The 25,063-nt window shown below is 42.0% G+C and overlaps 1 long non-coding RNA gene across 1 annotated transcript in view; it reads right to left on the bottom strand.

Annotated features, from left to right (window-relative positions):
- Positions 1–11,302: 11,302 nt before the first annotated feature.
- Positions 11,303–25,063, bottom strand: part of LOC126259480 (uncharacterized) — a 168,060-nt gene continuing 154,299 nt past the window's right edge. Inside the window, exon 4 of the long non-coding RNA XR_007546519.1 lies at positions 11,303–11,686. This is a non-coding gene — a long non-coding RNA (uncharacterized LOC126259480). The remainder of the gene's footprint in view (positions 11,687–25,063) is intronic.

Raw genomic sequence — 25,063 nt, 5'->3', positions numbered from 1 at the left:
ATCAAGCATCAGTGATGAAAATCTCCCGCAACTGCTTGCGTTTGTCAGTGAGCTGTGCTTTTGTGCCCGATATTAACTATATCATTTCTCATGACCCGTGATAAACGTGTTTGGATTTATTCCTTTCATAATTAAAAATTATTGTTTACTAACTGTGCATTATTGCCTCATTCTGTTCCATGTTACATTATTATCAGGAAAATTGGTCATTAAACCGATTGTTGTATACTTACATTTAAGGTCATTTTTTTTTAATGTGTGAAGGGCTACGCTCAGCTGAAGTCGATAAAACATAACATTCATCTAATTGTCGGTTATTATACAGATTTCACACGGAACTGATGAAAGATATAACAATAATGGTACAGGTCATCACGGAGAGGTCAGTGAGGCAGAAATTATGTGGGTGTAACTGATGGCACCGAGAATTAGTTATAGGAAACCTTGCATTGGTTCAATGTTATTTGAAATCATCACTAAGGTTCGTTGGAAGTCGCTAAGTGCTCTCTTTCTTAAATACTAGATCAAAAGCATTACGCGTATTTACGTGCCGTCAATCAAGCTGCCTTAATAAAAACCCACGGTTGTTAACTGTATTACTTGTCTTACTGGGTTAAATTGTTAACATAAAAGTAGACATCTCAATGAGTAGACTGTGACAGTATTTTAAATGTTTAATACGCGAAATACCTTCCCATGGTTGGCTTGCAAGCTGTGGAAAGAGCACTAGAATGCGCCGGTACAGAGTATCCCAGCAAGTGGATAAAGCGACATCTGTGCGTAGAAACATGCATTACATGAACGCTGACGGCTGCGGCGTGCACGCTGTGACCCGGAAGTTGCACATGTGCACGAGCACCGCACGCGTGCAGAATTCCTGGCCGGCCCTGGTCTAGTATGACGTTCCCTTTCGTTCCACTGACGTCCGGCTTGCATCAACCTTCAACTCTGTTCTCTGCGTTCGTAACTACCTCCATACTGACAGAAGTTACTCACTTTCCTCTCAAGATGACAAACGCATGCTAGTCTGGGCAGCGTTCGTCCGAAGCTAGCCTTTTCGTTTCCTGGTTCTAAAAATCATTATCAACAAAACAGTTGAACAGTTCTCGTATGTCAAATACTTGGCCTGCGTTATGGACATGAGAATAATATAGAAGACGAAAAGATCCACAGATTTCAAGTCGTATATGGCATACAATATATAGAAGCCATATTTTAAATTGAATGCTTATTCTGTTGATGAGAAAATAACTGAATACAGAGATAGATATGGAAACAGAATGTCACATAATGAAGCTACACAATAAAATTCTTCGTTATAATCTAGAAGGAAAGGGAGACTGGGATAGACCAACAAAACGGTGCTCCTGTATATAGTGAGCCCGTAACTGCCACAAGTCGTACGCCTGTGACGGAACGACGACTGTCTTAAACGAAACTTTCAACTGTCGTTGTTTAGCCAGCAAGGAAAGGTGAGTTAGTGACGTGAAGTTATCAGTCAATAGAATGTGCGCCAAACCGCTGATCTAAGTCCATATCTCTCAGAGGGCCTATGTATAAAGAATAGTAAAGCAGAAAGAATACGAGACTAATACTTCAAAATGAATAAACGTGTAGCAATCTGAAACGCAAGAATTCGGCTGCGCAGGAAGTCTAATGACGTAGTTACAGAAAATGTTAACCGTAATGGCAGAAAATCTTACTGTTTCTACAATTCGTAGTACGTATAAAGGCGTCAGTACAAGATACACAGTAATGGTGAATATCATTCAAAAAAGTGAGAATGCTAATCGAAGAAATAAAGTTAGATAAGAGTGACTCTAGAGACTGGATCAACTACCATATTTTTTGTAAAATTCATAAGATATGAAAACATTTACTATATTCAGCGTCTTAGACCTAAAGCTTCGGGGAATACCAGATGCATCTTGTAACCGTACAGGGAACGAATCGTCGCTGGAAAATTACTAAATTAGCAACTGTTATCCGTCTTTGTCACGCATTCCGCGCAAGAGCCAGAGCAACGTAGTGTCGAAGATTAGGGCATGAATTGTAAAATATAGAGCGATACTCTTAACACCACTTTCTCTATGCGAGAAGTGAATATTCAATGATTTCATTACTGGCATCTGCTCTTTGTATATCTAACTGGCTTCCTAAATTTAAATCTAGCAATACACGTTTATACGGAAAGCCATTTAACTTTAGTTCAATGGAAATAGAGATGATGCTGGTTTTCATTTGTCTTATCTCGGTACAGTAAAGTTTATTTGTAAGGAGATTTTTCTTGTCATAAAATCGTTATTTTGCCAGTTGAGGATTAAAAACAGTAATGAAAAAAAGTGTAACAATTTCCAGCGAATCAACCTCGTTAAAATATACTCTATTTTCCCATAAAGAAACTGAATTATTTTGTTGTTAACTACATTGCCTGACAAAAAAAGTGAAGGAACCGAGCGATCGCTACGGTCGCAGGTTCGAATCCTGCCACGGGCATGGATGTCCTTAGACTAGTTAGGTTTAATTAGTTCTAAGTTCTAGGCGACTGATGACCTCAGAAGTTAAGTCGCATAGTGCTCAGAGCCATTTGAACCATTTTTTTGGCTTCTTAAAGTCGTTTTCATTGCATGGCTTTAGCCCTTCCTCTGCTTCATTTCGCTACTCTAATCTAAAGTTCGCGTGTCTGTATTAGCAGCACATTCTCCACTCTCTCCTACACTGAAACGCAAGGCGAAAAAGAATCACACACTCTCTCTCTCGCACACACACACACACACACACACACACACACACACACACACAAGCAGAAGCACTTCCGTATGAAAGATACCAAGACAGGCATACGTGTTTGCGCTCACGCATATGCACCATATACAGGGTTTTTGTTAAAAAAAATCTCGAAAATGAGGCATCGTACAAAAAAAGTGTTCTAGGTGAGAAGCTGATACTAGTAAAGGAGACATCTGTCTGTGCTGCAACTAGCCACCTCCTAACCACAGCTCCTGCGTGGCCACGGTTAACTTTATATTTTCGAAGCCTCCCCCCCACCACCACCTCCCCCCCCCCCCCCCCCCCATTGTAACTGCATATTCGGATTCTACGCCTAAAAATTCCTACGGTCTTCTCAAACTATTGTTGCCCATTCGTGATAGATGGCACTGTAATCGACAAATACCAAGCGTGCCAGTTTCTGTAATTAAGAACCGACGCATTTGATTCTAAATTACATTTTCGATGTGAATGTAAACCTCTGTGTTCTAACGATTCATATTTGTGTTTGAGGTCTACTTTAGTGTTCCAGATTTCATTCTACAGTGCTAATAAAGTGGCTAGGCAATGACATTTCTGGCAAACAGACTATTGTTATGGTAACGTCGTTTTCTGTTCCCTACGGGGTTGGTTGTGTTGAGTTCCCAAACCACTGCAGTGCTTGATTTCGGTGTCCGCCCTCGAACCCCGCCACCAGGGTGAATTACTTCAGTGTGTGTTTCCATCCAACGGCCCGAAGTCTCCCTTGTCCACTACACGGCTGCTGGCAGAATACAAGCCACAACCTTTGCAACAAGGTAAAGTGTCCGTGAAGTGATAGTGACAGGCTCACCTGGCATGGATACTCACCGAAATCATACACCCCAGTGGTGAGAGGTAAGGCAACTCGCCGATATCAAGCATCCCGATGGGGACAGGAAACTATTACATCCAAGTCGTTGTTCCTGGATCATAATAAACATAGGTTCTGGGATCACACTACACGTAGGTTATAACCAGACACTGAAACGACTAACCATACTGTACTGTACAATATAATTTACAACATTAAACCAAACGAACAAAAATATCAGCACTTAGTTCACAAAGGTTTACATGTATATTGTTAATGAAATGTAGAATCAAATGCGTCGTTTCATAACTGCAGAACTAGGCACACTTGATATTTGTCGATTAGTGTCATTTACCGTGAATGGAAAACGATGGTCTGAGGAAACTTTTTGGTGTAGGATACATATATAAAATAAGAATGGCGGGTCCATTTCAAAATACAAAGCTGACTCCCCCCCACACACACAGGTACCAGATGTAGCACAGACAGTTGTCCCCTTTACTAAAGTTAACTTTTCAACTAGAACTTTTTTTTCGTGCGATGTCTCGGTTTCCAGATATTTAATTGCCGCAATTTAAAACGACACCCTTTATGTTAGTTTTACGTACGCCATCTACCTTGCTGATTCATCCGTACTTTTGTTTGCTTTTAGTTAAAGGTTAAAGGCGCTCTCGTGCAAATGCAACGCGTGAGAGCTGAGCAATTAATTAGCGTGGTGTTGATATCTCTGACAGTTTGAAGTGATACCCGACACGCTTCGTGACAGCCACTTAGTGCTCGGAGTTTGCAGCAGATAAGCTAGCGTTCTTTTTTATCGAATTAGTCCCCGTAAAAAGAGAGATTTAGAGAATTTCCTAAACATGGACAATGCACAGATTCTCTCCTGAAATGTGAAATTTTTATATAGCGTAATGACGTACCATGCTGCAATAAACGTTAGAAATTTGTACGTGCTATAACTTTAATGAACAGGATGATTATAGAATTACTGGGACGAGATTTTATTTTCCTGTTGTAAGTTAACGAGAATAGTTGGCTGTAAATTACGAATATGATACAAATATTCAAGTCATTAAGTACATAAATTTAGACAACATTGTCCATGGAGCGCAGCCATCTGGTGCTATACTTTGGTTAGTTATTGTGATCTCGACTGTTGTTTTAACGAAAGTAATTAAATAGCCAAGGTGCTCTGACGATAGTGTAGTCGTAAGTTATAGCAGAGTTGAAGCAGTAGCAGTTGTTCTCTGAACAAAAAGTAAAAATAAAAAAATGTGCGTTCTGTGTCACTGGAATTAGAGTAACCATAGAATTTCTGAAACGGAGTACAGTTAGTCCTGGTTATTCTTTGTTTCGTCCGCTGTAGTGCGTGCTACAGCTCAATTATTTTTCACTATAAATCTTTTGTAGCTTAGATCGTATCTTCATAAATGGGGAATATGTCTTCCAAGTAGCTCTAAATCACAAGAGAAAGATCGTGGCTGCCGACGGTTCTACAGGATTAATATTATTGTTTTTATTCACTTTTGGGCCCTAATGGACGACGCGATGTACAATGGGCATTTTCAATTATTTGTTTTAGCTTTTCTTTGGGTCAAGATTACTTTGATTCTCTCAGAATGGGTTTACTTCGAGTTTTATAGAATCCCACAACCGGCCTGGGTAACCTAGGTGATTCGAGTCTTTTAATATGTCCGTGGAATTTTAGACTGAATTTTTTCATATCTGAATAAATGTTTGTTTCTTTATTTTTTCTTCGTCTGTATGTTCCTTCTTCAGTGTAATTTGTACCTAGAATTATCCTGCACACTTTTTGTTCTCTCTTTTGGATGTGTTCAACGTCCCTCTTTCTGTTTAACATCAGTGTTTCAGTCCACTGAGCCGGCCGGTGTGGCCAGTTTGTTCTAGGCGCTCAGTCCGGAACCGCGCGACTGCTACGGTCGCAGGTTCGAGTCCTGCCGCGGGCATGGATGTGTGTGATGTCCTTAGGTTAGTTAGGTGTAAGTAGCTCTAAGTTCTAGAGGACTGATGACCTCAGATGTTAAGTCCCATAGTGCTCAGAACCATTTGACCCATTTTTTCAGTCCACTGAAGGTACTCTAGTTAAATGACTCTGTTGAAGTACCTCCATTTGGTGTACTTTGAGATGAATTTTTGTTATAGTTGTCTTTTGTAAGCCTGAAAACTGCTCCCATTTGGTGAGGACGTATTTCGTAACCAGTCTCTTCCAGCAAAGTTACCTGAATGATTTCATCTAAATATTTAAATTGTCTCTGTTTAGCTTTTAGAATTTTGGGTGACACAGAGTTGCTGAACAGGTACTGTATTTTTTTTTTTTTTTCCAATGATCTTCAGAGCCCTACTCTTTCTGCTGTTTCTTTAAGTACTTACATTTACTTTTTCGCTGTTTCATTGTCCTGACATAGAATTTCCAGGTCATCTGCAAAAACTAAGCAGTATAATCTACTATTGGTTCATCCTAATTTGACTGTTCGGTCTATTTTAAGCTCTGATTTCAGTTTCGCCATTCTTGGAGTACCTGTATGTTTTCTAAGACAAAGTTGAAAAGTAATGGAGAGAGTCTGTCTCCTTGTCTCACTCTTTTTTTTTCATTTCATAATGTTCCCAAATTTTTTCCCTGAATTTTACCTTAGATTTTGTACTGATTAGAGTGGTTTTGAGGTCCAGACCTGGCTCTTTCTGAATTTGAAAGACAGACGTACGGTCCACTGAGACATAAGCTTTCTTAAAATCTAGAAAGATGCGAACTACTTATTAAGGTATTTTGGTGCCTGAGAATCAGTCGCAGAACAAAAATTTTTTCTGAAAAAGATCCATTTGATTTTCTCCAACTTTGCATTCTAGCTATTGTACTTGGTTCAGGAGACATTATGATAGAATTTTGTGTGGGAACGGAAGAAGAGAAATCCCTCTATAATTATTAATGTCATTCTCTCTCCCTTTTTATGTAGTGCTTCTATCAACGCATTTTTCCAGAAATCCGGAATTTTTTCAATTTGTCAAAAGTTTTACATGACCGACGTAGTTTCTTTTAAAGCTTTTGGGCCAGCCGATTTGGGGATTTATACAATGCTTCCTTGATCAGATGCTTTGCTATTTTTCAGCCTTTTAATTTGTTTAGCAATTTCCTCGTCATCTCATGCTTGTGATTTTGAGTTGGTTTTTCGGGGAATTTCTGACAGAAGCCGTTCTATAGTTTCACAGCAGTCTAAAGGTATTTTGAAAATTTCTGGAATTCTCTGCAGTTTCCTTGTTTGTTAAATCCCAGTCGTGCATTTTCCTTCTTGAATCAGACGTTTTGAGGTTGGTATGCATTTGGCTTAGTTTCAAAAGGTTCATAAAAAGAGCTCGTTCTGTTTTCTGGATGTCTTCTTCAGTTTCATAGAGTTTGCTGCTCTCATATTGTCTTCCTTGTATCTAATTAATTTTGGAGCTACTTCTATAGTTGTAAGGAACAGATAATATGCTTTTACCGATTTTTTATTATTCCGTGTTTTGGATGCCTTGAGTCGAAATTTCGTTTCCTGTTCACAATCTTCATTCCACCAAAGGTCTTTCTTCCAACTCTGTAAAGGAATTTGATTTAGCCAGCCGCTGTGGCCGAGCGGTTCTAGGCGCTGCAGTCCGAACCTCGCTGCTGCTACGGCCTCGGGCATCGATGTCTGTGATGTGCTCAGGTTTGTTAGGTTTAAGTAGTTCTATGTTCTAGGGGACTGATGACCTCAAATGCTATGTCCCATAGTGCTCAGAGCCATTTGAACCATTTTTGAGTTTGATTTTGAGCAGTCTTAATTATCTTCTGTTTGAGTTGTTCGCAATTTTGTGCTTACCTTTCGTCGAGTTCGTTTGCTAATAGCCGGGACTGAATTGTGTCAATTTTATTAATTACTGACCTTCTGCCGAATTTTTTCGGCTTTAAACTTTGATTGACTCGTGGTGGGTAGAGGTCTGTGACAATATTTAGTGCTTTGCATGTTTATACATTTAAAATCTTCTTGTGATATAGATTGGGGATTGCCATATGATCAATTTAGAATCCTTCTATATTCTTGTTGCGCGGTCACCATGTTTTTGCATCGAAGTTTTTTTCTTAAAATGGTCTGACATTATTTCGAGGCTGAAATTCCTACACAATCCTACCAGTCTCCTTCCAGTTTTATTGGTCCCTATTGTGCGCCGGAAAATCCCTAGTCATAAATGATGACTAACTGAAACCCTCAGGTTCCGACAGGTGTTGTTGATATACCTCGACGTGGACAGCTGAAAATGTGTGCCCCGACCGGGACTCGAACCCGGGAACTCCTGCTTACATGGCAAACGCTCTATCCATCTGAGCCACGGAGGACACAGAGGAATAGCGCGACTGCAGGGACTTATCCCTTGCACGCTTCCCGTGAGACTCTCACTCTCAACTATCCACAATTCTACATATGTAAAGTACCTTATAGACATTTGCCCATCCAGTCGTTTTCCTGAACTTTCCCTGATTCTGTAAATGTGTGTTAAAATGGCCCATTAGATTTTTCACGTGAGTTTGTGGAATTTTAGGTACTGTATTTTCTAGAATTTTAGATATTGTATTTTTTGCCACCTGTCATAACTTATTTACTGTTTCACGATTTGTTTTATTTTCTTCATTGCTCAGCATTTGTGCTTTAATTACTGTGCACATTTTATCTGCACGTTTCAAGGAAATTGTCATTAATCTGTTGTTCCCAATCTTTTTTTTCAGTTGCGCAACTACAAATGCAACTCCCAGATGGGATGTACTTTTAAGAATTCTTTTGTCCATTTTGCTTTTGAACAGTTTTTAATTTCCAAAATGAATGGTGCTGTTATCTGGCAATCTTATTTCTTGCATGGTTAAAATTCTAATTTATTGTTCCTTAAGTATTTCTCCTAATAGAGCTTTTCTGGATTTAGGACTGAATTAGTGTTGATTCAGCCAAAGAATGGTTTGATTTTATGCTCGAGTTGGCCAGAGGACTCCGATTTTCCCTGATTGGCTACACAACGTCTCAGTCTAGCTCCCCAGAATCCGACAGACCAAGGACTCCCAGACCTTTTGCCACTGCGTACCACTTGACGTTGTTAGAAATTTACCCGTACCACTATAGCTTATTCACATTAGACTGCGTGTAAAATAACCCATTTATGTCATGATCAGCAACAAAGGGATGAACCCATAACTTCTTTTTCTGTATTCTCTTTTTATTTCAAACTTGCGCTCAAAGCTTCTAGCTCTTTTACTGAGTGCAGACTGAAAGCATTCCTGTGGCGTCCCCGCTGGCGTCCTGTACTGCCACACCTGAGCGCTCCTGGCTGAGTGGCCAGCGGTCTTGCCGTGACATCCCAGTGCGGTTGGGCCTAGTTCCCCAGTGTGCTGTTACCCTACCAATAGTGCGGGATGACCCAGAATGTTACAGGCAGTGTATTACTTGTTGTCGGAAGACGAGAGCAAAACATGAAAGGGTTACCATGTACTCGCTGCACAATACAGCGATCCTCTCTTGTGATAGACAGTCGTGGTCGACCGGAAGCTTTTTGACGAATAAACTTTCCCTCAGTTTCCGATGCAGCCCAACATCTTGCTACTCTCAGATCCGAAAGCCCCACAACCTGAATATTGCACGACTTGACCAGCCGGCAAAATGGAGACCTGCAAGGAGGCCCCTTTCAAACTTCGTCAGGTCTTGATAACGCTGTTTCACACTAGTACGCAGTATATTAGAGTCCAGCGATCACTCAACATTTTATGCTCCTCACGCCCTTTAGAAATCACACCAGACCTGGTAAAAACAAAGAACACTAACAACACTAAAACACTCCGATGACCGTTCCACCTGCCACAGAAAAGTTAGCCGGCCGTAGTGGCCGAGCGGTTCTAGGCGCTACAGTCTGGAACCACGCGACCGCTACGGTCGCAGGTTCGAATCCTGCCTCGGGCATGCATGTGTATGATGTCCTTAGGTTTAAGTAGTTCTAAGTTCTAGAGGACTGATGACTTCAGAAGTTGAGTCCCATAGTGCTCAGAGCCATTTGAACCTTTTTTGAACAGAAAAGTTCAACTCTAATCGTTCACGTAGCCGCTGATGGTGTGTTCGTGTACAAAGTTACATCGACAACCGACCATGTTTTGAGGATGCTTCACTTGTTTTGTCGGGCAGTGTATATTTTGAGCTGCACACAATAGGAGTGTCTTATTTACAGTTAATGAAACGTGCACTCTTTGTATCTCTACTTAAGAACTCTACATTAATGTAGCACGATGGGCGTTCAATAATTAACGTAACACTTTTTCTATCTGCCGTTTTTGGTTGTACAAATGCGGAATTTGCCGTCGGACGTCGTGGCATATTCCCGCTTCAACCCTATAGTTTCACGAAGTTCCGATAAGTGGTGGCACTGTACATAGACTTCAAAATGGCGTCTGTAACTGTGGTCAGTTCCAGCAGAGAGCTGCCATTGAGCTTCTTATGGTGGAAAACCAAAGCATCGCAGTTATTCATAGGCGCTTGCAGAATGTGTACGGAGAATGGGCATTAAAAAAAGCACGGTGAGTCGTTGGGCAAGGTGTCTGTATCATCGCAACAGGGACGTGCAAAACTGTCCGATCTCCCGAGTGCCAGGAAGCCACACACAGCTGTGGCTGCTACAATGTTGGAACGGCCGGACACTCTCATTCGAGGTGATCGACGGACCTCAATCAAACGCCACGCTACACAACTGGACGTCTCTGTCGGTAGTGCAGACACACTCGTTCACCAGATGGGGTACTTAAGGTGTGTGCCCGCTAGGTTCGTCGCCGCCTAAGAGAAGATTATAAAGAGTCATGCCCCAATGAAGATGCACTCCGCTGCAAGCAGTATTTAGTTGATGATGAAGTTACTGTTGCAGCACGACGTTGGCTCCAGCGTGGTACCCAGCGGGAATATAGGCCCTCCCAGTAAGGCGGCGTAAGGCCGTCACACTGGACAGGGATTCTGTTGAGGGACAGCCAAAAGAGTGGCGAATAATACAGTGTATTGATATCTTGAATGAAACCAACCTACTTTCAGAAAAAAAATGTGTTGCCTTACTTATTGAATGCCCGTCGTATTTCAACAGAATCTGTTTCAATGCTTATTAGAGATATTCGCCACAGTAAGCAGGAGGTAATTGTGGTATGCAGTACATTGCCGTTTGCGTGTATGAGAGGAGAAAATTCACTACCATAATTAGGTAAATCTTAACTCGAACGTCAGCAGTCCTCAGAGGGTAATATAAGAATAATTAACATCTGAACATCAGATATCTCCGTCTCTTCTCACCTTGGGAGTTCTGCATATTCCGCTAGATGTTGCCACTCGGTGCTCACGGTGTCGTAACCCTTAGTACGACATACTGGGGACCTCTCAGATCACAGTACGTGAAGAATTGTGTTGCTTCTCGTAAAATATTTTGAAAATGGTTTTTTTACGCAAGAAACAATTGCATTCCGGTCTGAAAACTTCTTTCATGCATTCTGAAAACTTTACACTGTATAGCTCATTGAAGATTTGTAAATTACGAAACAGAAAATGCATATGCATCTTGTCTCTAATTCTTTCTGAAGCAGGAATGAAATGCTTTCTTTGAATATAAAGATTTGCGCTAGTATAAAAATAATGTTTATTTCCACTCAGCATTTAATTTCTCTGAGATACTCAAGGCTTGCAAGATGCTTATAATTTCTTGTATCTAGGAACACTCCTGGATTCTGTACTAGCACCAATTGAACCAAACGTTAATTAAGCCTCAGTTCATAACACGTGAATGTGGAGTTATTAAATGTTTTCAGCAATAGTTACATTTCCACAGGAGATGGTTGAAGAACTCCGGTTCTTCCGTACATGTATTATGTTAGAAAGTTTTAATTAACTAAGAGTGGTATGGGAATAACTTAAAGAGGTAATTTTTGCGTACTGCGCGACATAATTTATTTTTTTAGTCATGGACTCGAGATGGTGTTGTCCATTCCTTCACAGGAACCTAATCCTCAGGCACTCTTGCGGTAATAACAGATGGGTATCACTCCGTGCAGTCCTGAAACAAAAATAAATTCCATTATCTGTAACGAGGAAAGAGCAGCTTAATATACGAGGCCTGTTCAGAAAGTAAGCTCCGATTGATTGCCAAATTGAAACCACAGTGAACATCAGAAATGTTTTACTTGTAACAATTAGCTACACCTTTCAGCTACTTCTCTACGTAGTCGCCGTTCTGACTTAGACTTTTGTCATAGCGTTGTACCAACTTTTCAATAGCCTCATCATAGAAGGCAGCCGCCAGTGCTTTCCGCCAATTCTCCACGCTGGCCTACACCTCGTTGTCTGTGTCAAAATGTTGTCTTCAAAGACAGCGGTTCATGTGGCCAGAGATGAAACTCAGGGGGAGACAATTGCGGACTGTATTGTGGGTAATCTCACATTTCCATTTGAAAACGATGCAGGAGCATCTTCATTACCCCTGCAGAATGCGGCTGAGAATTGTCTTGAAGAAGAAACAGCACGACAGTTATGTAATGTTAGCTGCATAGCTTCAGGCGAAATTTCTCACCAGGCCCTCGTACTTGGCGGCAGACACTATTTTCTAGACATCTTTACGCACTCACTGCGAGCTCAGAAATGAGAAGAGCGACGTGATGCTAACTGGGGTTATACTAGAGACACTACCCAACACATCGGAGCTTACTTTCTGAACGCCCCTCGTATATTGGCGTATGTAGTAACACGTAAATCCTTATTCAGTGTGCGATTGCATGACAAATACATTTCCGCGCATCACCATTACTACTACAACATTTCTTTTCTATCTGAAATGATAGATTTGGTACTCAGTTGCCTTTAAAAGGCAATCTAAACATAGAAGATAACTCGAAACAAGTTTGTAACTGTTCTTGAACTAAATGTTTCCGTAAGATCTAAGGTTTGTACGTGTGCAAAATGGAACACTGGAACTGTAAAGGAAGGAACGATCATAGAGTCTACGTTATGACAGCCTTCTTTGACCAACAGAGTAGAACTTTCAGTCTCTTTTTCCAACCATTAATATTAGCTCACTTGCGAAGAAAAGAGTCGTTCGGGTAACATGTATCTGATCCTTGAATTAAACTGAAGTGGTGAAATAAAAGTACGGAGAGTTTACTTAATTTCCAATTTACTCTTTAGTTTGAAATAGTAACGTCGCAGAGATTTAGCAAAGACACAAAACAGCCGATTATCCATTGATATAACCTACTAAATTTTATTTTTAACAGCTGAAGGGGCTGTTTAGTACCTTTCACGAAATACAAAGGTGCCAAAGTGCATTATATTCGAGGTAATTCATGGCATTTTTCTATGTGAATAAGGCAAGATTTCTGTCACAAACTTGAAGACATAAATGTTATTATGATAGAAGTATAAGAAAAACAGTTTATTTCGTGTCGGCGTGGTTATCAGTTACCGACTAATCTGTTCGACGGATCCAGGAATTTCGTGGAAAATACACACTGTATACAGTAATTTGTAGAGCGTACTTCATATGAATATTGGCGACTTTCTGGCCGGCCAAGGTGCACTGGGGCAAAGACCCCGATTTGTAATTATAGCAGTCAAATATCTAAGAACGAATATATGTTTTTCCGTAGATTCAAACATAGAGTCTTGCAAGTGGTACCAGCGTCATACTTGTCTTCGTTACTGAAAACGCAATACACAGAAGGAGACGCGTAATATTCAGAATATGGGACCCAACTTTTGTGTGAAATGAAATATCGGTGTGTTAGAACGCATCAGCGAATACAGCCAAAAGTTGTGTATTGCATGTTGCTATCAGATAATCGTTGCAGAATATCAGTTATGTTAATGCAATAAAGAACTGCAAGTGATTAAGAAAATCGCAATAAGAAATAATGTTTGAACAACAGTTCATGTAATTTGCTGGAAAATCAATTTAAAAGAATATTACGTTCCTTCTTGGCGCACAACACACGTTAAGTAAAGTGCAGATAGGAACACAGAGTATTTAATATGCTACACTGAAAAAAGGAGTGATGGAATTGACTGTATTACTCTTCGGATCGAAGTGTTAAACTCGGATTCCGTACCAAGCCTCACAAAGAAATGGAGTTCGTAACGATTCGACACGTGGAACGTTAACTCGGTTGGTTCGTAGCAGTATCGCGACGTGAATTAATGAAAATGAACCAGGAAATTTAAATACCTAACGGCTGATTTAGCGAAATAATATTGCAGATACGGAATGCACAATAATATAAACCAATACACCAAAACAGCAACTCAGCATACGCCGCGTTCACAAGCGAGTCTTCCGCTCACCATACTGCATGCCCCGGAGAAGTATTTAGCAAGTGTTTGAAAAGCTGCGTTACGGCATACCTGTGTGCCGTGCTGTGCGCTCATTGGCTCGTGACTTCGGCAAGCGTCTGATCATGCAATCCTCACATAGAGAAACTTCAAAGGTAGCAATGTTTGTGGTCGATGCTGGCACAGAATCATATTTACATCCATGCTTCAATAACTATTTCGCGGAGAGTTAAACGTCAAAGAAAGTGATGACTTATATGTAAAATTTCAAGATTACCGTCTAAGTTTCCTGACCATCTTTATGACACTTTCATGTGGACAACATCGAACCGTTAAGATCAGCGCAATGCATCTTTGACTTTATTAGATGCTCTCTGTCATACCTTCATGATAAGTATTCCAAGAAACCTCTGTACCGAGTGTCCCACGTAATACTAGTTCAGTTTTCCTAGACGTCTTCCATTGACTTTGTTCTGCGCAGTTGTTTCTCAGGAAAATAACTGAAACATATTGGAGTTATTCTTATCTCAGCCTTGCATGACAATTGCTGTTCAACAGATAATTTCTTTGTTTTGTTTTCTTCTTCGAAGTGTTCGTTAAGTGCACTGAGCTGTGTCGCGAATATCGTTCGCTTGTGGTCTTCAGAGTTCAGCCGCTAATGTATCGTACCCAGAAAGAGTGCCGATGCACACAAATTGTTTTACTTCTGAGGAAAGGTCTAATGTAGCAGAGTGTATTCGCCTGCAGATGGAATGGACGCGTTCCGAAAACATTTACATTAACGAAAAAATTTCAGTTGTGATAGACGTGGTAGGCTATATTGATAAAATGTGTCACAATAGTTCCATTATTTTCTGTCTTGGGTGATATTTACTGTTGCATTTTGATTTGCTACTAGAAAACCATTAAAAAATTGAAAATCTAACCCTTGTTCTTAGAAATTCTGTGTTATATTGAATTTTATGCTGCTTTGTTAAATTTTCTTCTTCTCACTAACCACTTCCATCCAAACCCTAACAGCCTCACTTGGATTGGGTACTCTTCAGAGCCATTTAACGTTTGACATGTTTTAAGGCCATATTGCTGATGTCTCTAGTGGTAAAATGGAAATGTCGTGTGGCTAGGGCCTCCCGTCGGGTAGACCGTTCGCCTCTAGTGGTGTTGTTCCTTCGCCGTCTCATGTAATTTAAGCTTCTGTTTCAAACGTACACTTCCATACAAGTGATCTTAATTCAATGCAGGTTAGAAACATTAACGACGGTGTATGTTTAAGATCTGATCAGGTCAGTTCACTTTGTCTAGTCCATGAGTATATTCCATCCATGAGGTGCGGCTCAAAGAAGATTGCAAAATATGCATCCATGACAAGACTCAGGCTTCAGAGGTTTTGACTGTCATCCATTTCTTGCGATTAGGGAACAGGTGTTAAAAACGTGGTGGCAAATTGGATGAATAGGGTAACAGTTCCACCACAGCAAAGCCTTCCGTTTTCCCATCAGGTATAATTTCTTGACGAAAGATAACTTTTTTCGTCGGCAAAACGTATTTTTTCATCTGCTTGGCTCCAAACACGTGATATTCGGCAGTAGTGGTTCTACCGATTGCAAAGCAATCAATACGAATGACCCTCCTCCCACCCCACCCACCCTTACACCCCCCACAGCAACGTTCGTTACCACGCCGCTTCCGGGATTCAGGGAGGTGCTCCGGCCACCGATCGAAACCTCTCGGCGTATTAATGATGTGGGCCGTTGTGCCGGCCAACCTGTATGTACTTTTAGATGGCTTCCCACATGAGATAGGTGAATGCCGACCTAGTGAAGTAAATGCCGAGCAAGAAAAGTCCCGTCTCAGTTACACGATCTGCAAACACGTCTATAAACGTTCACACATTGACATGGGATAACAGCAGACGCAGACAGGTGGGCCCACTAACGTTGCCAAATGCAGACTAACATGCCGAGCCCGTGAAGGAACGGGATAATGCAAGGAAAAGGAAAAGAAGAGGAAGGTAATCAATGAGAATCACTTTTGCATCCGATGAAACATTGACTACAACCTTCCCGGCAGGTGAAACGCACTTCTTCCCGCTTCCACCACTTACTTACGTTGCTTCGTTTCCTGTGCAAAACGGTGGACTGATACAACATTCGTATTAGTAAACCGGCGCAAAATATTAGCGATGTTCTCATGTAAACAGTCCAAGACAATGCCGAAAAATTGGTTTAGTTAAGGCTTTTTGTCAACATCTAACAAATGTGGTATCCATCATGCGCGAGTTATCCTCGCAGTTAGTTCTTCATGTAAAATGTAACTTACTCCCTTCTGATATTCGTACAACAGCCACTTCCCACACTGAGCTCTAATATTATTTAAAATCTGTGATTGCAGCTTTTGGTCTTCTCTCGTCTCTATTCCGCCAAGCATTTCTTATCTGTTGAAAATGAAGAAGTATAGCTACACATCTTCACCGACGTTAATTACATTTTTGCTCAGGGGAAACTGCTCGAAGGAAAGAATTTTTCAATGGTACGGCACACCAGTATATCCCTCTGCGGGAAATGCGCATAGAGCAACAGAACTTTCAAAAACCGTTAAGATGAAACTACTTCGCGTCAGAAATCAAAAGGAGCAGCAGGGTTTAACGTCCCATCGACATAAAGGTATCTGGATGATCTCACAGGGACTGGAACCGGCGCCACTTCCTCCAGCACACAGCCGGCCGCGGTGGCCAAGCGGTTCCAGGCGCGTCAGTCAGGAACCGCGTGACTGCTACGGTCGCAGGTTCGAATCCTGCCTCGGGCAAGGATCTGTGTGATGTGCTTAGGTTAGTTAGGTTTAAGTAGTTCTAAGTTCTAGGGGACTGATGACCTCAGATGTTAAGTCCCATAGTGCTCAGAGCCATTTGAACCTCCAGCACACACTGAGGTGACAAAAGTCATGGAAGACCTGATAACACCGTGTCGGACCTCCGGGTCAGGCGTGATGCAGCAACTGGACGTGGCATGTACTCAACAAGTCGCTGCTTTTGCAACTACCCATAATTACGAAAATGCTGCCGGTGTAGGATTTTGTTCACGACTTGATCTCTCGATTATGTCGCATAAATGCTCGATTGGATTCATGTTGGGTGATCTGAGTGGCCAAATAATTCGCTCGAACTGTCCAGAATGTTCTTCGAAGCAATGGCGAACAATTGTGCTCCGGTGACATGGCGCATTGTCATCCGTGAAAATTCCATCGTTATATGGGAACATGTAATACATGAATAGCTACAAATAGTCTCCAAGTATGATAGGTGCAGTTGGACCAGAGAACCCTTTTGGTTACGAGCCCAGGAGAGGCACTGCAGGTGGTGTTGTGCTGTTAGCAAGGCACTTGCGTAGGTCGTTTGCTGCCATAGCCCATTAACGCCAAATTTCGCAGCTCGGTCCTAAAGGATAAGTTCGTCGCACGTCGCACATTGCCTTCTATGGTTGTTTCACGCAGTGATGTTTGTCTGTTAGCACTGACAGCTGTACGCAAACGCCGCTGCTCTCGGTCGTTAGGTGCAGGCCGTCGGCCACTGCGATGTCCGTGGTGAGAGGTAACGGCTACAATTTGACATTGTCGGCACGCTGTTGATATTATGGATCTCGAAATATTGAATTACTTAACGATTTCCGAAACGGAATATCACATGCGTCGGGCTCCAATTATCATTCCTCATTCAAAGTCTGTTAATTCCCGTCGTTTGGCCATAATAACGTCGGACTTTTTTCCTCATTAATCAACTGATGGCAAATGATAGTTCCGCCAAAACAATGCCTTTTATACTTCGGGCGCGCGATACTACCGCCATCTATAAATGTCCATATTGTTATCCTATGACTTGTCAACTACTTTTTCTCATGTTAAAAGAATAATGTTCTCAAGTGTCATGTCGATCTGCAACATACACTGTATGTTGCCATCAAGATGACGCCTGAGAATAGTATTCCTTTAACAATAAGAACAAGTAGTTGACAGCAGCGCCACGTCTATTTCCGGCCCCAAACCTTTCATATTCCCATCCTGTTTGGGCGTAAAGCTCATTCTTTAATTACACTACTGGCTATTAAAATTACCACACCAAGAAGAAATGCAGATGATAAACGGGTATTCATTGGACAAATATATTATACTAGAACTGACATCTGATTACATTTTCACGCAATTTGGGCGCATAGATCCTCAGAAATCAGTACCCAGAACAACCACCTCTGGCCTTAATAACGGCCTTGATACGCCTGGGCATTGAGTCAAACAGAGCTTGGATGGCGTGTACAGGTACAGCTGCCCATGCAGCTTCAACACGATACCACAGTTCATCAAGAGTAGTGACTGGCGTATTGTGACGAGCCAGTTGCTCGGCCACCATTGACCAGACGTTTTCAATTGGTGAGAGATCTGGAGAATGTGCTGGCCAGGGCAGCAGTCGAGCATTTTCTGTATCCAGAAAGGCCCGTACAGGAGCTGCAACATGTGGTCGTGCATCATCCTACTGAAATGTAGGGTTTCGCAGGGATCGAATGAAGGGTAGAGCCACGGGTCGTAACACATCTGAAATGTAACGTCCACTGTTCAAAGTGCCGACAATGCGAACAAGAAGTGACCGAGACGTGTAACCAATGGCACCCCATACCATCACGCCGGATGATACGCCAGTATGGCGATAACGAATACACGCTTCCAATGTGCGTTAACCGCGATGTCGCCAAACACGGGTGCGACCATCATGATGCTGTAAACAGAACCAGGATTCATCCGAAAAAATGACGTTTTGCCGTTCGTGCACCCAGGTTCGTTGTTGAGTACACCATCGCAGGCACTCCTGTCTGTGATGCAGCGTCAAGGGTAACCGCAGCCGTAGTCTCCGAGCTGATAGTCCCTGCTGCTGCAAACGTCGCCGAACTGTTCGTGCAGATGGTTGTTGTCTTGCAAACGTCCCCATCTGTTGACTCAGGGATCGAGACGTGGCTGCAAGATCCGTTACAGCCTTGCGGATAAGATGCCTGTCATCTCGACTGCTAGTCATAAGAGGCCGTTGGGATCCAGCACGGCGTTCCGTATTACCCTCCTGAATACAAATATTCCATATTCTGCTAACAGTCATTGGATCTCGACCAACGTGAGCAGCAACGTCGCGATACGATAAACCGCAATCGTGATAGTCTATAATCCGACATTTATCAAAGACGGAAACGTGATGGTACGCATTTCTCCTCCTTGCACGAGGCATCACAACAACGTTTCACCAGGCAACGCCGGTCAACTGGTGTTTGCATATGAGAAAACGGTTGGAAACTTTCCTCATGTGAGCACGTGGCAGGTGTCGCCAACAGCGCCAATCTTGTGTGAATGCTCTGAAAAGCTAATCATTTGCATATGACAGCATCTTATTCCTGTCGGTTAAATTTCGCATCAGTAGCACGTCATCTTCTTGGTGTAGCAATTTTAATGGCCAGTAGTGTATTTCCTACCTTCACTCAAGTTATATATGTACTAAACTGATAGTTTGAACATCGCAGTTCTTTGCCGATGATGATGTTAGATTTTTGGCTCTCAACGCCATTCAGTACAATATCATTATCATAATCATCGTCATCATCAGGAAAGGCCTGTAGAGCTCGAACTAAACTTCGGCTCGGTTTAGGACTGTGAGATTGAGTTTAAAAAGTTTGAAGACATTATTGTTATACGAAATGAGTACTAAATCAGGAATCTGATTTACGCACAATCGGGATGTTAGTCCTATTGCTCTTGCTTTTCTCGGACCCATGAACTGGTATACCCAACCAGTTACGCGAGAACACAAGATTAATCAGGTCTCCATTCCAAGGTGAAACCTGGCACTTTGTCGTACATATAACGTTAAAAGAACAAAAGAAAAGACAAGTCGGAGAAAAATTATAAGACCAAATGAGGTTTTTCGTTCATAAAAACTAATATTATCATATCAATCGATTACGTACTCATTTTAATATGGCCTCCCCCTCCTCCTCACCTCACTGATTTCTAAAAGATGATTACTCTGTCCACATGCAAGAAACTGTTTGAGCGAGTAAGTTCGTTTCGAGAAAAGAGAAACCGTCTCTAATAGGATGACGTGTGCCTGCAGTGTTGCCGCCTTTCAGCGTCGTAGGAAGACAGCGCGCAGGCCCGAGACTCCGGATTCGGGGGTTGGTGGCTCGACATGGGCTTCCCGCCCCCGCGGCGCTGCACGCAACCCGCCTTCGCCGCCTCCGCCGCCGCCTCCGCCGCCGCCCCCGCCGCCTATCTGGCACTCGGCCTGATGAATACGTCAGCCGCCAGCGCGCAAATGAAATATTCATTAGGCTCGTATCAATGCAAATTTGTGTCGGTGCGCGGTGCGCTGGGCTGGGTGTTGTAGCAGCCGCGGCTGCTGGCTTCTGCCGCTAGCCAGCTAGCCTCCCGCGACGCCGCGCCACACCGCGTGTAGTTTATTTGCTGCGGCCGGCGATTCCGATCGATGGACGAGACGCGGCGAGTCGCCTCGTTAACCGGCAGGATGTTCTTTAATTGCGGCGCTCCACTCCGCTGATCGATCGAGAGTTCCGCAAATACTAAGCGCGCTGCGCTGACTCACCTGAGAAATTGCTTGCACGGACTGCTCCTGCTGGAACATCGCTTCTTTCATCCGGGCGTAGCGCTCTGGTAAAGGCACGCGCTCTACTGTCCTCATTACTTCGATGCAGTTCAACCATCCACGATTTTCTGCTTTTGGCTACTACCTTCTTACTGGATGTTGCAGGGGGCATGTGAAGTTCTAGGGCGATACAGTCGCTTCATTGAGATATACTCTAATACTTTTGGCCAGTTTGCATATGTAAGTTTTAGTAATGGCTACCAGGAGCTCTCATTTACTTTTCAATTGCCGTAATCCTCGTATACTCTGACCGCAGTGGTTACTTTGACCACTCATATTCCAAAAGTGGTACAGCGCTCTGCTGGCTCTTAGTGTTGCTTAGTGCTAAAGCTCTATCAAATACGCACTACATGGCGCCATGTAGTGCCGATTTTCTTACGCAGCAGTTGGCGAATCTGTTACGACTTAGCATTGTATACGATAAAATGTCCACAAATCTGGTTGTGCAAAATCCAACGATATCATTTTACTGCAAATGCATCGGTGTTTTCTTCTATATCACGTATGTTACTTGACTAATCCTCAGAACATACCATTGATCAGTTTTTGTTCACATGGATACAGGGTGTAAATTTTAAGTAGACAAACCACAATAACTCGAAAAATAAGCATCACACGAAAAAATGTGTAGCATCCAAAGTTGATTATTTTGTAGGGGGACATCCGCTGGTGCTAAAATTAGCCCGCCACCCCAAAATATTTGGGTTAACATGTGTCAAACTCTAATATTTGGGTCAACAAAAAAATGGTTCAAATGGCTCTGAGCACTATGGGATTTAACATCTCAGGTCATCAGTCCCCTAGACTTAGAACTACCTAAACCTAACTAACCTAATGACAGCACACACATCATGCCCGAGGCAGGATTCGAACCTGCGACCGTAGCAGCAGCGCGGTTCCGGACTGACGCGCCTAGAACCGCGCGGCCACAACGGCCGGCTTGTTTCAACATTTGTAAAACTCTATTTCCTCTCTCTCTCTAACCCCACCCTATGGGGAGAGAGGGAGAGTTTTAGTTTTAAGGAATCAAAATTTTCCATGCAAAAATGAGAACATGGATTTTCTTGAATTACAGCGCCAACTACCAAGAACCAAAACAAATGTTTAAGAGAAAACGTACGTAGTTTTTATGTAGAATCTGATTCTACAGTAAAAAATAAGGTTCCGATTTGAAATTTTAAAGTTGCCTCTAGCCACACCCTCAGGGGGCTGGGGTGGCGGGCTAATTTTAGCCCCCCTCGAAAGTAATCAACTTGGGATATTACGCAGTTTTTCGTGTGAAGCTTATTTTTCGAGTTATTCTGGCTTGTCAACTTAAAATTTACACCCTGTATACTGTGTCCGCCAGTATATTACGATTTCTGAGGGCATGTCCACGATTTCTCTGTTTTGCAGTTACTTTGACCGCTGGCGGTTGTTACCCGAGGATTACAGATACGCAGTTTATTGAACAAAGTTCATACCAATGACAGTGTGGAACTAAGCAATGCAAATACTAACCATCGTTATATTGATGAAAACTCATTTGTAACTGTTAATGTGCCTATAACTAAAACAGCAAATGTCAGTAACATATTGCTCAAATTGCAAGCTCAGACGGTGATTCAGCTATAACGTATGTCAAATATCTCCAGAAACAAGGAATGAAGTTTGTTTGGTCATCAGTGTCAGATACTGACTCGATAAATGAAGAACAGATAACCGTAGTTCTAAGTGCGCCGGACATTTTGAAACGGGGATTTATGTTTAAGATGGATGAAACTAAAGGTATTATGCTCAACTAAATCTGGAGCTATGTGTATCGTATTCCAACGTTGTACCTTTCATTATATTTATAATTTTGATGACGGATCACACTGTTTGATTTATGTACCGTTCTAGGATTTTTCTTATATGAGGCATAATAAAGCACTTAAGAAAACTTTAGATCAGTTTCTTTATTTATCGGTGGTCAAAGTTTCATTGTGTTTTTGAATTACTGACCACAAATGGATTTGTAGTTGACAGTGACGGTTGAAGTATAGGTCAGTCAATGTATCCCAAATCCATGCTAACTTTGAACACCTTCAACGTTTTCATTATTTACAATGAAATGAACACCCTTAGCTGCTTACAGGCGTTGACAGACGTCAACGGGGACAGATGAAAATGTGTGCCCCGAACGGGACTCGAACCCGGGATCTCCTGCTTACATGGCAGACGCTCTATCCATCTGAGACACCGAGGACACAGAGAATAGCGCGACTGCAGGGATTTATCTCTTGCACGCCTCCCGCGAAAAACTCATTCTCAACGTATTGTCCCGCACTACTTCGTAGTGCCCCCGCCCATTATAGTCATTATTTCCTCTGCATTTTAGAAAATGTCTTTCACTAGTTAGCATGTAATGCTTTGCATGTAAGCCCCTACGTTCACTGCCGTAAATGTCATAGGAGTTAAAAAACAGTCATGCTAATTACATTTGAATCTGAAAAATCAGTAAAAATATACCCGGTTTATAGTAGATACTGAATATATCTACGAGGTCCCAAGCATTTAGGGTATACATTATACACAGGAACCCAAACTCAGCTGCCACAATTTCGGAGGTTGTTTAGAGATTATTTCTGAGTATTTTAGAAGACGGGACCCGTGGTCTCCGATGGTTCACCACACAGTAATAATGTAATTAGGATTTATTCGATTTGTTAACCTGATTACCTTTGTTTACATCAAAAGACCTTTACAGTAATGAAAGAGTTTGCATTATCCAATGAGCAGAACGTAAAACCAAAAACATAGAGCAATGAAACAATCCAAATACAAACATGTACACTGTTATCACACTGTGTCGCTGCGGAAATAGCTTACCTTAGTGTCGTTGGTAAACTTTTCATCAGTAAACGAACCCACACTGCTGCGAATCACTGTTATTTTACAACTATAAAAAAAGTCGAGACAGAACCTAGTTCTACTGAATGCATGCTTCATAATAAATAGCAAAGAGTACATATAGGTTGTAAGCAGCAAGTGTCGTGAATGCATGGAATACGTTTGTTGCCAAACAAGACACACAACAAAAAGCATCGACATCTGCACTGCTGTGCAGTTATTTTCAGTGCAGAGCATATAAATATATAAAGGGAGGGGGGGGGGGGAGAAATTAAACGAAAAACAGTTCCTCTGCAAGACGCCACCGGAGACCGTGGGGCGCTTGAAATAGAATACTCAGAAAAAATCTCTGAATGGCTGCAGCTGGAGTTAGGGTTCACTCCGTAGAGATAGCAGACGATCCGAAATTGAGTGTTTTAGATACGGAACCAACGGTCGGAAATGCATATTTACTTATTTACTAAAGTAAACAGTTCACACCTTACAGCAACAGGCATTATTCAATGTGGCAATCATCATTCTCAAAACGTGCATTGCAACACTTGCATTGCACTCTTGTTTCGAAATCATTTGGCAGAATCACTTGCACGCGTTGCATATGACCGGAGTGTAGTAGGTTCGACAATAGTCTCCACACTGTATTCCTGGAAGTGTGCGTTTCAGGGGCAGGTGAACAAGTGCGTTTTGATGAATCTTCTTCTACATGACCCAGCTTCATCTCCTCAAACACTAACGAGCGAGCAATTTTTTGTCGAGAACTTTGGTCCTCTGTAGCTATACCGATACAGTTTCTCGTGAGTTTCTGAACATTTCTTCCTATTAGGATGACACCGGCAGCGAACTTTTCTCTGTATATTCGTTCGACGCTCCAGGCACTGCATCCTCCTGCACCATTCAATAACCTGATGCTTGCGATATGCTGTAACAAGTAATTTTCGGTCTTCACCAACCTATCACAAATTGTAAAAAGTGGTAAATTCCCTTCTTCGACATGTCACATACATTGTGTATTGTTTTTGAAGGAATTACCATAAACAGTTGTTTGCTATGAAATGTAAGCTCTTCACAAACACGTCCTTCACAGGTATTGCTCATTCAAGATCTCCTATCGCCTGAAATATTCATTTCCGACCATTCGTTTCTTACCTCTAAATAGTATGTGATCTGCTACCAGCTGGTCGATTTTGGCTCAAGTTCTGGACAGCTGTTATCCAACCTCGTTAACCTACCAGAATAATTCAGGCAAACAGATCGACGAAATGCTGATGATATTGTCATGGATAATGGGTCAAATAATATTGTTTTGTTGAATATTCCTGAATCGATATTATTGCACATCTAAACTAACTGTTTTTTCATTCTGTTATCTCTCTCTGCCCCACCCCCCTCCTGCCCCCCCTCTCTCTCCATATATATGGAGATATATGAAAGAAGGCAACAAATGAAAAAAATAGATTACAGATAATATCTGTGTGTGTACGTGTGTGTGTGTGTGTGTGTGTTTGTGTGTGTGTGTGTGTGAGAGAGAGAGAGAGAGAGAGAGAGAGAGAGAGA

The sequence above is a fragment of the Schistocerca nitens genome, chromosome 5 (genome assembly GCF_023898315.1).
Source record: "Schistocerca nitens isolate TAMUIC-IGC-003100 chromosome 5, iqSchNite1.1, whole genome shotgun sequence".
NCBI classification, from domain to species: domain Eukaryota; kingdom Metazoa; phylum Arthropoda; class Insecta; order Orthoptera; family Acrididae; genus Schistocerca; species Schistocerca nitens.
The sequence above is the reverse complement of the archived record's forward strand: the minus strand, read 5'-3'. Positions and strand labels throughout refer to the sequence as shown.